The sequence below is a fragment of the Nymphalis io genome, chromosome 14 (genome assembly GCF_905147045.1).
Source record: "Nymphalis io chromosome 14, ilAglIoxx1.1, whole genome shotgun sequence".
In the NCBI taxonomy this organism is placed as follows: Eukaryota; Metazoa; Arthropoda; class Insecta; order Lepidoptera; family Nymphalidae; genus Nymphalis; species Nymphalis io.
The window spans coordinates 7,871,791-7,884,286 of record NC_065901.1 but is presented as its reverse complement, the minus strand read 5'-3'; the positions used below and the strand labels follow the sequence as shown (position 1 = coordinate 7,884,286).

The 12,496-nt window shown below is 33.3% G+C and overlaps 1 protein-coding gene across 1 annotated transcript in view; it reads right to left on the bottom strand.

Annotated features, from left to right (window-relative positions):
• Window positions 1–4,883, bottom strand: part of LOC126773154 (probable 39S ribosomal protein L23, mitochondrial) — a 176,580-nt gene extending 171,697 nt beyond the window's left edge. The window contains exon 1 of the mRNA XM_050493790.1: window positions 4,867–4,883. The gene's annotated coding sequence lies outside the window, so the exon portion shown is untranslated. The remainder of the gene's footprint in view (window positions 1–4,866) is intronic.
• Window positions 4,884–12,496: the final 7,613 nt, after the last annotated feature.

Sequence of the window (12,496 nt, the reverse complement as noted above, 5' to 3'; positions counted from 1 at the left end):
AAAGCTTGATTACATGTAAATTGTTCTTTAAATTATTCGAATTGGATCTTTCGTTTAGAAGTTAGGAAATAATATGGCATAACAACGTAAAAAGTAAATAAAAAGGCCGCGGTATTAGCGAACCACGGATATCGGGAGCGAACAGTCTGTTATTAATCTACACCTTTTAGTTTTTGTAAACAATTGAATAGTACGTTTTTAATTTTAATATTTAATTATTATTTAAAAGTTTAAAGCACTTTATAAAAAAATGAGCGGCCGCGATGCCCTTTCGAACTTCTAATATTAAACTACATATACTCTTAATTTAAATTAATATTAAGATATCCTAACTCCTAAGGGAGTTATGGCAAAATTAAAATTAAAATTGTCGCGCAAGAAAAAATACTATGGACTATGGTGGTGGTTCTAGAGGTTTGTCTCATAATGTGGGACGAATCTACGATGAAACACCATTCACACATTTGAGCCGTAGCTAGAACCTAGGAATATTAAAATAAATAAATGCATGAAAAAATATGTAGGGCGTGTGTTTTATGCCTATATATTATTATATGACCTTAGCACTTTACTGTATGGGCGAATAGATCGATTAGCGAATGTTTATACCTTATTAATTAAAAAATATACGGGATAAAATCCATATTTTACCCGTACAAAGTCGGGACGGGCAGCTAGTTAAGTATATGCTTTGACGTAATTATAACTTTTGTGACTAGAATAGAATATGCACATACACCAAAAGAGTTAGAGAACCATTTTAAACACAAACATAAAAAAAACGAAAACTATTTTGTACTTCATTAATTCTGTAGTTTTCCGGTATACGATTACTCGTATAAGATGTGAATGATTTATCTATACTTAATTGTTTCAGAAAGTGGATTGGACTATTTACGAGGTTTTTAAAACAGTAACTGTTGACTTTAATTTTAAATATTTAGTTTATTTATAAATAATTTCTAGGTATTATGATATTTTTTAAATTATTACTTATGTTACAGACAATGGAACATATTTACATATATCTGTATTATTAAAAAAAGTTAGTAATAGTGGTTGATTGAAAGTAATTGAGTAGACATGGTGTGAGCGGAAGAGACTGATTGTTCGCGAATAATATGTCGTGACAAGTTTTCTTACCCACTTGTAAAATATCGCTTTATACAAAGTTGTGTATTCTTTGGATCTAAGCACACAAATTAAGCTTTGCTTGCTTGAGCTGATGTCTAAAAATAACTGATCACCAATATATTGTAAATATTTGAATATATTTTTTTTTAGTTTTTAGTTTTTTGCATATAACAAAGGCAAATGTTTGTAGTTGTTAAATAAGTGTTAGCACTTATTTATTAAATATTGGTAAACAAACTCTTGATAAACGTCTGCTCAATCTTTTACGTTTGTAAGTTGTTTAAAAAATTAACAACAATTATTAATAATGTTCACGTATTAAAAGGTATACGGTATGTATTTATTTGGATCGCTCAAAGCCTAATTCTAAAAAAATATACATGAAATTTTAGTATTCAGAATACAGCCGATGTGTAACGGTTTAATTATAAGACAAGCATGAAAAAAGTGCCTTTTTTATAGAATAGGTAGCGGACGAGCGAATGAGCCACCTGATGGTAAGTGGTCAACAACGCCCATAGACGTTTACATCGCCAATGCGCTATATGCCTTCTCTTTGATATATTATAGTAGACACAGATTTACAGACTGATTACATTTTATATATTTAAGTTTACTACTTTGTATGAAGAATAAAAATGTGCCTAACATAGATAATATATATCTGTATTTATATTGAATAAAACCTTTGTGAACTACCTAGCGCCATGACACTAAACTTTGCTTACAAAATTGTTACGAGTTACTAATATTAATAAAATTGCTATTATGTTATTAACATATCACAAAGAATGAGCAGTCTCATATAGGTGGGGCGACGACACGAGGCGACTGATCAGCAAATTCGTATATCTACCATGTGACGCATTTAAATTATCATGTCGCATTCCTTTATACGCATCTACTCTCGAACTTATAGCGAGAAAGTTTCTGGAGTGACGGGATAATATATCTTCATCTATCTATGGATATGCATTTAAGTTTATTTACATTATCTTTCTGCGTTGATTATAGCTTGAAAAGCCATGACAATGATCAATTATTCTGACTAGTACTCCGTAGAATGGTGTAACTATATGTTTTTACTACGGGGATTTAATTTTTGATAAGGTTTTTTTGTTCGACATTATAAAAGTGATTCTGGTTAAGTTCAGTTTGACTTGCGGTATACTCGAAGCTTCATAAGGGCTGATGGATTTTTATTTACCTCGAATAGCTGTCCTTTATAACGTCGGCCTTGTTGATCTAGTGATCATAATTAAGATAATTTTTTTTGGATTGCATTGGACGTATAAAAGCTAAACTAACTTGGGCCCTAAATGTTTATAGTAAGCCACATTGTAAATTTTCACTAATGATATTTAAAAACTAGTTAACTTAATAAATCTATCTCGAGCAACTTCGTCATGTGAACGGTCGATATCATTTAATTTTGAAAGTTACAGTGAATTCATATCTGGGAAGCGAAATATAAAGAATATACTATTACTACTTACTAGATACTACTACTACTAATTACTGAGTGATTTGGCTTACTAAATTACTGTGTTTGTGACTTAATGAATCAAGTCTTATTTTTAACAGTGGCCTTTATTACCTCTAAGCTCGTGTTAATAGAAACGAATATTTTACCGCAGGGAGATTACGAAGTTGTAATCGAAACAAAGGAACCGGGTTGTAACACGTGAGCTGGTAAGGAATTCCATTTTTTGGAAGTGCGACAAAGAAAGGAGTTGCCAAATTTCTTTGTGCGCGATGGAATTGATGTCACAGTTTGACGGTGCAGGTGCAGGACGGTGTAGCTCGCGTAGACTTATGAAGGAAGGAGGAAGCAGTAATTAGAGAGAATAATTCCTCAGAACACTCGCCGTGATACAGTCGATAGAAAGCGCTCAGCGCTGCTATCTCTTGACGCAATTGTAAAGGTTCGAGGGTGTTTGACCTTTACGTCGCCAATAATGCTGACCGCACGTCGCTGCAACCGATACAAGGCCTCCAGTAGGTATTTAGCGGAGCCGTCCCAAAGGTGCGAGCAATATTCCACGCAAGACTGTACCTGTGTTTTTTTACAGCAGGTACAGTTGTTGTAGCGTGAAAAAACGCCACACCTTGTTCATAACTCCGAGTTTCCGTGAAGCTATTTTTATAACAGCCTCGATGTAATCCCTTGGACTAAGGTCGCAGTGAACGTCAATCCTCAGCAATGTGATTTTGCATTGTATCACCAGCGGAGTATCACAGAGGGAAGGAAGAGGGGAAAATGTTGACTTTTTTGCTGTGAGAGCGCATACCTGTGTTTTCTTGGCATTAATCTCAACAAGATTATCAGAGCTCCATTTGGCGATGAGTTCTAATGTCCTATCGAGTTCAATGACAAGATCCTTCCGCCTCTCCTCAATTTCCGCTCGCCCAGCCACTGCGTGTTCGTGGTATCCACCATGCACTGTACTATCGTCTGCATAGCAATGTATGTTCCCAAGAGAGAGCATATATATATATATATATATATTTACTACTAATTTTCGAGGAAATTATCCTCTTACGTAATTTATACATGTCCCATTTACCAAATCTTAGCTCGCAAGGTTGGTGGTGTTTTGGAAATGTAAGGAATGAATATTCTTATGGTGTCAATGTCTGGGGGCGATGGTGACCTTTAGGCTTGTTAGGTTGTTGAATGGCCCGTCCGCCAATCTGTTATAGAAAAAATAAAAGATTAAGAAATGCTCAACATTTTGATAAGACTACAGTTTCTAATATATTGAAGCGGACGCATGGAACTCGTGATTGTAATAACGACAACCTTTACAAGCACGAATGAATGAATATGACATCAATTCTCAGCTCAGCTCACGTATTTCCCTCCTCTTCCAAACCGGGTTCCTTCAAACGAGGCGTGAAGAGGTATCTTGCGGGCCGGCAAAGTGGAGGCGGCTAGTGCAGAACATTCTTCCCGACTGTACTGGCCTTCGTCGCGTTTGGACTCTATTACCACTTACCATCAGGTGGAGTAGTCTTCCCTGCATATATAAAAAAGTCTGTATGTATTAAGAGTTACCCAGAGTAATAAACCTACCATACTATGATAAAACCAAAATGTACTAATTGAACTATATCATATTACGTATGCAGAGCTGATTCAACCTCAAGTCATAATAGCATAGCAATGCTATTATGACGATGCAAACAAAGAATAACTACACATACAATTCTACTAAATAAGTTTACCTAAAAATAGTTTTAAGCGCAAAATAATACGAATTGTATTTACTTTACTGTAAACACTGATACCATGTATAAATGAAGATTAAATAAATCATTATTATATTAATGTTATATTTTTTAAACATTAAGTTGATAGAAACTCAACAAAGACTAAATTCTTAAAAAATTGTTGAGTCATCTATGCCAACATATCTTTTTTATACTTCCCTAATTATTTGAGTTTACAGTAAAGTAAACACAATTCGTTTTATTTTGCGCTTAAAACTATTTTTAAGTAAACTTATTTTGTAGTAATGTGTAGTTATTCTTTGTTTGCATCGTCATAATAGCATACGTAGCGTCTGTCGGAGAGCGATCCAAGTACCGTATTGCTCACAGTGAAATATAAATATATATAGCCCTATTATCAGGATTACTTAAAAATAATTACAAATTAAAGCTATATACGTAGTAATATAATATCCTTTATCTACATTACATGCACATTAATATATGTGATGTGATTTTTTTTAAATTAACTTAAGCACTAGGCAGTGTAAATAGCAACTAAACAGAGTCGGTAGAAAAATATTTGTGAAGTTTGAAAACTTAGAAACTTGTCGAAGACAATATAGAATCAATTCAAACATAAAAATAAAAACCATAAATATGTTTCAAGAAATATAGTCAGGTTGGAAGTCTTACCTATAGATTGATGATCGTCGTTTTTAGTAGTCACGTAGGTATAATTCAACTAAAACGACCAGCGTAAATTTAAGAACTTTGTCATTATAAAATTATTACGTTCAACTTAATTAGTTTCACTAGCTACACGCGTCATATTTTTTTTAAATGGATGTAGATAAGCTCAGTATCAAAGTTTTTAATTATAATAGGCTATACCAGCCGTATTATTGTTGACGTAATATGAACTCATAAACTACATAATAACGTTATAAAGTAGGTGCGGGTATTAAGGCCTACCTAAGGGAGATTTGAAATAAATCAATATGTGTTTATCGAAATCAACTAATTTTAATGTTTAATAAAGTTGTAGATCAACTACTACAAATAAACAAAAATAGACAAATTCTGCCGTCAACAAAAACAAAATTAATAATTTTTGAATTGGTTTTTTATTACCCAATAAAGCCTAAAATTTTAAAATACTTAAATAATCAAAATATACTTGGTACATTTTACCTAATGTAAATGAAAAAAAGGTAAAGCCTCTGGTGAGGACGGGGTGCATGTCGAAATGTTGCAGGCAGATGGAAAACCTATACTTGAAGTCCTTGTAAAAGCTTGACACCCGGTCAATGGAAGAATGCCATTGTCACGATACTTTATAAGAGAGGCGACAAAACAAAACTGACAAACTACCGTCCAATAAGCCTTCTCTCTCAGGTTTACAAACTGTTCGCTAAAGTCCTGTGCCACACCTCACTAACACCCTCGACGAATACCAACCTTTCGAGCAAGCTGGCTTCCGGAGTGGATATTCAACTATGGACCACATTCATACTGTCAAGCAGCTAATGGAGAAGTGCAATGGGTATAACCGACCCCTGTGCATTGCCTTCGTTGATTACGAGAAGGCTTTCGACAGTGTCAAAAATTGGGCCGGGTAACAATCTCTCCATCGCTACGGTATTGACAAGCGATGCGTAGTATCCTCCGAGAGCTGTACAAATTCGCGACTATGCAGGTGCGCATTGTCGCGAATGCATAGTAGCACAAGACCAGCATGACGCACCAACGAACTTCAACTTATGCTAGCAGATCTGCAAGAAGTTTTCCTGAGGATCGGTCTGAGGATGAACATGTCCAAGACCAAAATCATGACTAATCGCCACATATGTGTACCTAACATAATCGTAGGTAAGGACATCGTACAGGTGGTCAACGATTACATCTATCTCGGGCATCGTTTATCATTTGATCGGAAATCTCAAATATAGGAGATCGAACGACGCATTGGCTTTTGGTGGGCTGCTTTTGGAAAGCTCGAAGATACGTTGACATCCAAACTCCCACAATGCCTCAAGACCAAGGTGTTTAACCAATGTGTCTTGCCTATACTCACCTACGGTTCCAAAACATGAACGCTTACTAAGCATAGCATGCATAAAATAAAAGTGGCACAAAGGGCGATGGAGCGTGCTATGCTAGGCATCTCCCTCATTGATTGTGTACCAAACGCGGAAATCCGACGAAATACGAAAGTCGAAGATATTGAGAAGCGTATCACGAGGTTAAAGTGGAGATGGGTTGGACACTTAGCTAGACGGGAAGACGGAAGGTGGACTAAAGTCGTCACAAGAGTGGTGGCCTAGAGAAGCAAAAAGGCCAGTGGGTAGACCACTAGCCCGATGGTCAGACGATTTTAGGAAAATGGCGGGTGCTCAATGAATGCGACCAGCACAGGACCAGGAGAATTGGGGCGCCTGTGAAGAGGCATATGTCCAGCAGTGGAATAATGTGAGCTGAATATGATGATGACATTTGGTAAATGAGATCAATAAGAATGGGATACACTAATTATGCTTAAAGCCTTGAGAATAATGAAAAAAAACTTTAGTTAATAGCCATCGGGGCACTTAAAATCATCAGTATCAGCCGGTAATAAGCCGAAGTACTCCTCATGATACCACTCATGATGGCAAATTAATGTCAGACCACGATGTTCATTTGGGAGGCATCGTGGTTGCAGTTACTAAAAGAAATAATAAACCAATTATATATATAAAAGAACGCAGTTATAATATAGTATAATAGGGACATTCTTCACACAAGGCTATCTGATCCCAAACTAAGCAGAGCTCGTACTATGGAAACCAGAGAACTGATATGCTACATATACTACTTTTCTTTTGTAAATACATACTGTATATATATATTACAACCAGACTCAGGTCAAACAGCCATTTTCATGCACACAAATGTTTGCCTTGGGTGGGAGCGAAAGGCAAGTATCTACCAACCACGCCAATTGGCTAGTCAAATTTATAATTACTTGTTTACATTTCTAACATTCAGAAAAACAAATGAAATAAACTGTTAAAACAGACAAATGTTTGTATAAAAAAGGAGGAGGGGTAATAAGGCCTACGAATAAGTTTGGTAGGCCTTAATACCCGCTGATACCATGTATAAATAAATATTAAATAAATCATTATTAGACTCATGATACATTTTTTAAACATCAAGTTTATAGAAACCAAGAATGAAAGAAAATTAAAGGGTAAATAAGTATAATATTTAAAAAAATATTTACGATTGATTCGGACGTATTTTTATTATTTGAGTCGCGCAACTGCTCCTCACGATGAATAACGTAAGATTGGTAGCAGAGAGCAAGCGAACACGTAGCGACAAGTTTAAAGCGACATCTATGAGAGTTAACTACCTACAAGGGTGACTTCGAGCGGATACGATCATTTTAAATACCATTTTTGTTATTTAGGCCTTATTAACCGACAGGTCTTATTTCCCCCATCTACCATATATTTTTATGGGGTTTATTCGTAAAATAAAACAAAAGAATATTTTAAGATTGAAAATTTGTATTAAGCTGTCACTATATTTTATTCTTAAAGAAGTTCTGAAGGAAAGATGGAACTAATTACCTAATTAAATTCTATCCTAGAGAAGGGGCGGCATACTTACGCCTAAGTGAATAAAATAGACAAATCACGGACAGTAGGCAAGTTAAATATTAATTAACAATTATACTTACTATATAACAAAGGAACTGTTTTTATTGTTGTTTGTAGAGATTCATCATCATTGTAGGTCAGTCTGCCGATTTGTAAAAGGACGTGTAGGTAATCCCGCGCTATTATTTGTTACTGGCTTTACAGCACAGTGCCCTCCACAAGTATTCGGCTGCGATCGCGCGACGCACGTTAATCCACAACTTCTACGTAATTTTATCGATTTAAAAACTATTTGGTCTTAATAAATAAACTTGTTTTAAAGATAATTTATAAATATTCGTGAGAGTGAGTTAAATTCAAGTACGTTCGAGGTATGATAAAGATCGTGGCGAAGACTAGAATTCTTCGAGATTCGTACACGACAAACGCTCTCATCGTCGCAACCTTAAGGAATGTTAGCGTCTCCGTAAGTCCACATCACGTACCTAATTTGATTTTTTTTATACTATCAGGAAGCGCATTAAAATCTTACTTACTTATGAATATAACAAATATATATTCGATTTTATAAAATTTATTAATAAGTGCTAGTTTTTATTGATTTACAATCATTATTATTTATATTATAGTAAGTCAATATTTATTAATCCCGAATTAAGTGAATGAAATACATAATTATACTGCTAGAATGAAAGTGTTAATGCCAAGACAAAGCTGTAAGACATACTTAGTATTTAATTAAATATTTACATATGAAAGATAATAGAAAAAAGGCTAGTCTTCAATTTCAATTTAAAAAATAATAAATCTAATAAAAGCAAACATACTACCTAAATATAATAATAATTACATTATTTATAATTCTTTTGTTTATTTTTATTATATTGTTAATAATATAAATTATTAACTTTAATTATTTTTATATGTAAATAGTTTAATTAATAAATTGCTTAATTCATTTATATACCTACTTAGTTGTGTATATCAATATATACATGTCATATGTAACATTAATTCAGTTGTTATACATTAAACAAAGTATGTAAATATCGTCGTATTATTTCCACCGGTGTAAAGAGAAGTGATGATTTACAAATATACCATTGTATGGTCGGCTGGTATTCTGAATAGGATGAATGTATAGTGATTCGCGAGCCGCGTGATTCCGAGGCAAGTGGCGTATGAGCTGACGAGCATGATGATGGCCGAAATCGTGTTACTCGACAGCCGGAACACTTTATACTGTCGTTATTGATAAATTGCCGCTACGTCAATTTTCTACTGCTCAATCTCTCGCCCTGAGTGCAGCCTCGATACACGTAAAGCATCTTGTCATCGCAAATAATTGTCTTTGTAACTAAATATTGTGTAAAATATCATTTTTGGATAATTTTTGTAGTCAAAAATGTAATATGTTGCGAGATACTTTCTCGCAGTATATACCTATTTTACTCATTTTAAAAAGAAACAATATTTACTGTCTAATTGGCTTTAACAATCAAGCGCTGCAGAATGGAACAGCTAATTAAATAATAGTTCAATTGTTCTGCATGTGATTTACAAATACATATACTATGCCTTGTTATATACATTCAAGATAATACCAAAATACATGTTGAGTTATATAGATGTATTGGTTATTTATAAATTAAGTGTTATTATGTTGAAAAAATTACGTGTTATTAAACTTGGATTTTGTATAGTTTGTAGAGCGTCATTGTATTTTGATCGTTTTGATTGTTATGGGTTATACTTTTGTTATTCATGTTGATTTTTTTTGTAATTTGCTTTTAGTTATGTGCCAGTATATAATATTACTTAAATGTATTATATGTTGAATTATGCAAATTTGGTTGAATTTAAATTCTACTTTACACGAAGTTACATGATATGAAGATTATATTAATTATCATAAACATTATCTAGAATATCGATGTTATTATAAAACAGTCGCATGCTTTGCTAATTAAAGATTTATGTAAAACATTTGAACACTTATGTCATTGCGTAAATGCTGCAACTATTACTTATATATTTGTTTGAAATAAATAAAAATAAGCAAATGAAAATTATTGCTACTATTTATTAAAAAGTGACTAAAATTAAATAACATGTCCCCGTTCGTAGTTCAGTTGACATCTGATCACAAATTGACCTAGATCGTGGAATTAGTGTATTACAGATTAATCACCGCTATCCTGTGGTTTTCTGATAGTAGGTACTATTCAGATCTTAAAATAAATACTAGTCTTAATATGTTAACTGCTTAGTTTAGAAGGAGTAATAAAGTTACTAATTACATCAATTATATATTATTCCTTATTTCATTCATTGCTGAACGTAATGATCGAAAAAGTACCTAACTCGAAAGTAAGATTTTGCACGGTCATATTTTTTAAATTAATAAAGTTATATCAAATTAATTTTATTCCCTGAAACTCACAGTATTATTACAATAATAAGTACTCTAAACTATTTATTACATAAAAAACAAATTTTAAGCTTATTATAGGTACCTTATGTTTACTTCCGATTTATTCACTATATTATTTCGTATTTTATGTATCGATTCATTAGTTGAGGTTGTCCTCAATGTATACTGATGCATAGATTTGACTTTCGATATGAAGTTCTTGAAAAAAAAGTTAGAATAGTACTTGTAAGAGAATACTTAAATTGTACCACTGTCTTAAATGTCGATAAATTTTATTTTTATTCATTATCATCCATTTTATGCACATATTGTGTGCATAAAATGGATTAAATGTATTACAGTATTATATACATACATAACTATTAATATTTTTACTTTTAAATATTTAAGATAACATATTCAAGTACAAGTACAACAACAGTGGAGGCAATAATAAGACAGGGTGTTAAATGTTTTACAAAAGTTTCTTTGTTCTCTTTATCTTATCTTAGCATTTATATATGACATATATTTATATGAAATTGTTGTTTTTTTATTCGTGTCAGTATTGGTCCTTAGCAATAGCGTATTTTAAGACTTGGGACCCGGGAAAAACATCCGGCGGGGTCCCTTATATTTAAGGAAAAAGACGTTTTATTTTTTAATATTATTATTATGGTTATGTTAAAGGTAGGCGGAAGGTCAAATGGGTCACCGGATGTTAAGTGGTAACCACCACTCATAGACATTAGCGATTAAAGAAATATTAACCATTCCTTACATCGCCAATGCGTCACCAGCCTTGGGAATGAAGATGTTATGTCCCTTGTGCCTATAGTTAATAATAATAATAATATCCTGCGACATTTTTCACACACGGCCATCGGATCCCAAATTAAACTTGTACAGAGCTTGTACTATGGAAACCAGACAACTGATATACTACGTATACTATTTTTCTTTCGTAATGTATACAAACTTATATAGATAATTACACCCAGACTCCGGACAAACAGACATGTTCATATACACAAATATCTGTCCTGGGTGGGAATAGAATCCACAACCTTCGGCGTGAAAGGCAAGCATCAACCAACCAGGCAACCGGTTCGTCAAATGTCGTCGTCGTTGTCGTCGTCGTCAAGTGTAGTTACACTCTCCTTTTAAGCCAGAACGCAAAAATACTAAGTATTGCTGATTAGCGGTATAAAATCTGATTAGTGGGTGGTATCTACCAAGACGGGCTTGCACGAAGCCTTACCAGATAGTAAAATTTCATTGAGAATAGGTAGGTGACTAATAATGAGTTTTTGAGTGTGTGATGATGATTAACTAGGTTATTCAAGTTTCTATAGTAACAACAAAGGCTAACGATTATGAAAGGCGTCTCTGGGGTAGGTTGGCCTACAGGTCCTGCCGCCCTGGGCATGTGCCCCTTTGGCCATAGAGTAAATATGTCACTGACTTAAGACCCAGTGTCCAGGTACCGAACAAACATATCAGCAGTCTAATTTATATTTAATAAAATAAATAATACATTAACTACTTTTTTAAAACATAAAGTTTTTAATTTTATTCATTCATACTAGATAAAAAGGGATAATTATAAAGATGTAGTTTTTTTTATATTTTCCTACCTTTAATAATTAAAATGTCTATATAACAAAAGCATTTGATTGAATCAAGTTGAAATCATCAACCTAAAATAATTAAAAACAATACGGTATTTTTTACCATTATATATTATATTAACAAATTAATAAGTAGGTTCGTTGGTATCTCTTATCGCTATGTACATTTCCCTGTCTAAATAATATAAGTCAAATAATCACTCAATAAATATTTCGCATGAAAATTAAAGTACACTAATAGATTTCAAACAATTTAAGAACATAATTCAGAGTAATTCATTGTTTGAAAAGTGACGTATATACTTGTTATCATTATAGTTTAATTTATTATATAGCTTTTATTACGTACCAACTAGCGGGCTGTTTTGACCGTGCGTAGATTATTCCTTGGTTAAACAGTCTAACGTCAGATTAAAGACTATTCCGCTATTTTTTAAATATTTCCTAACACAGCA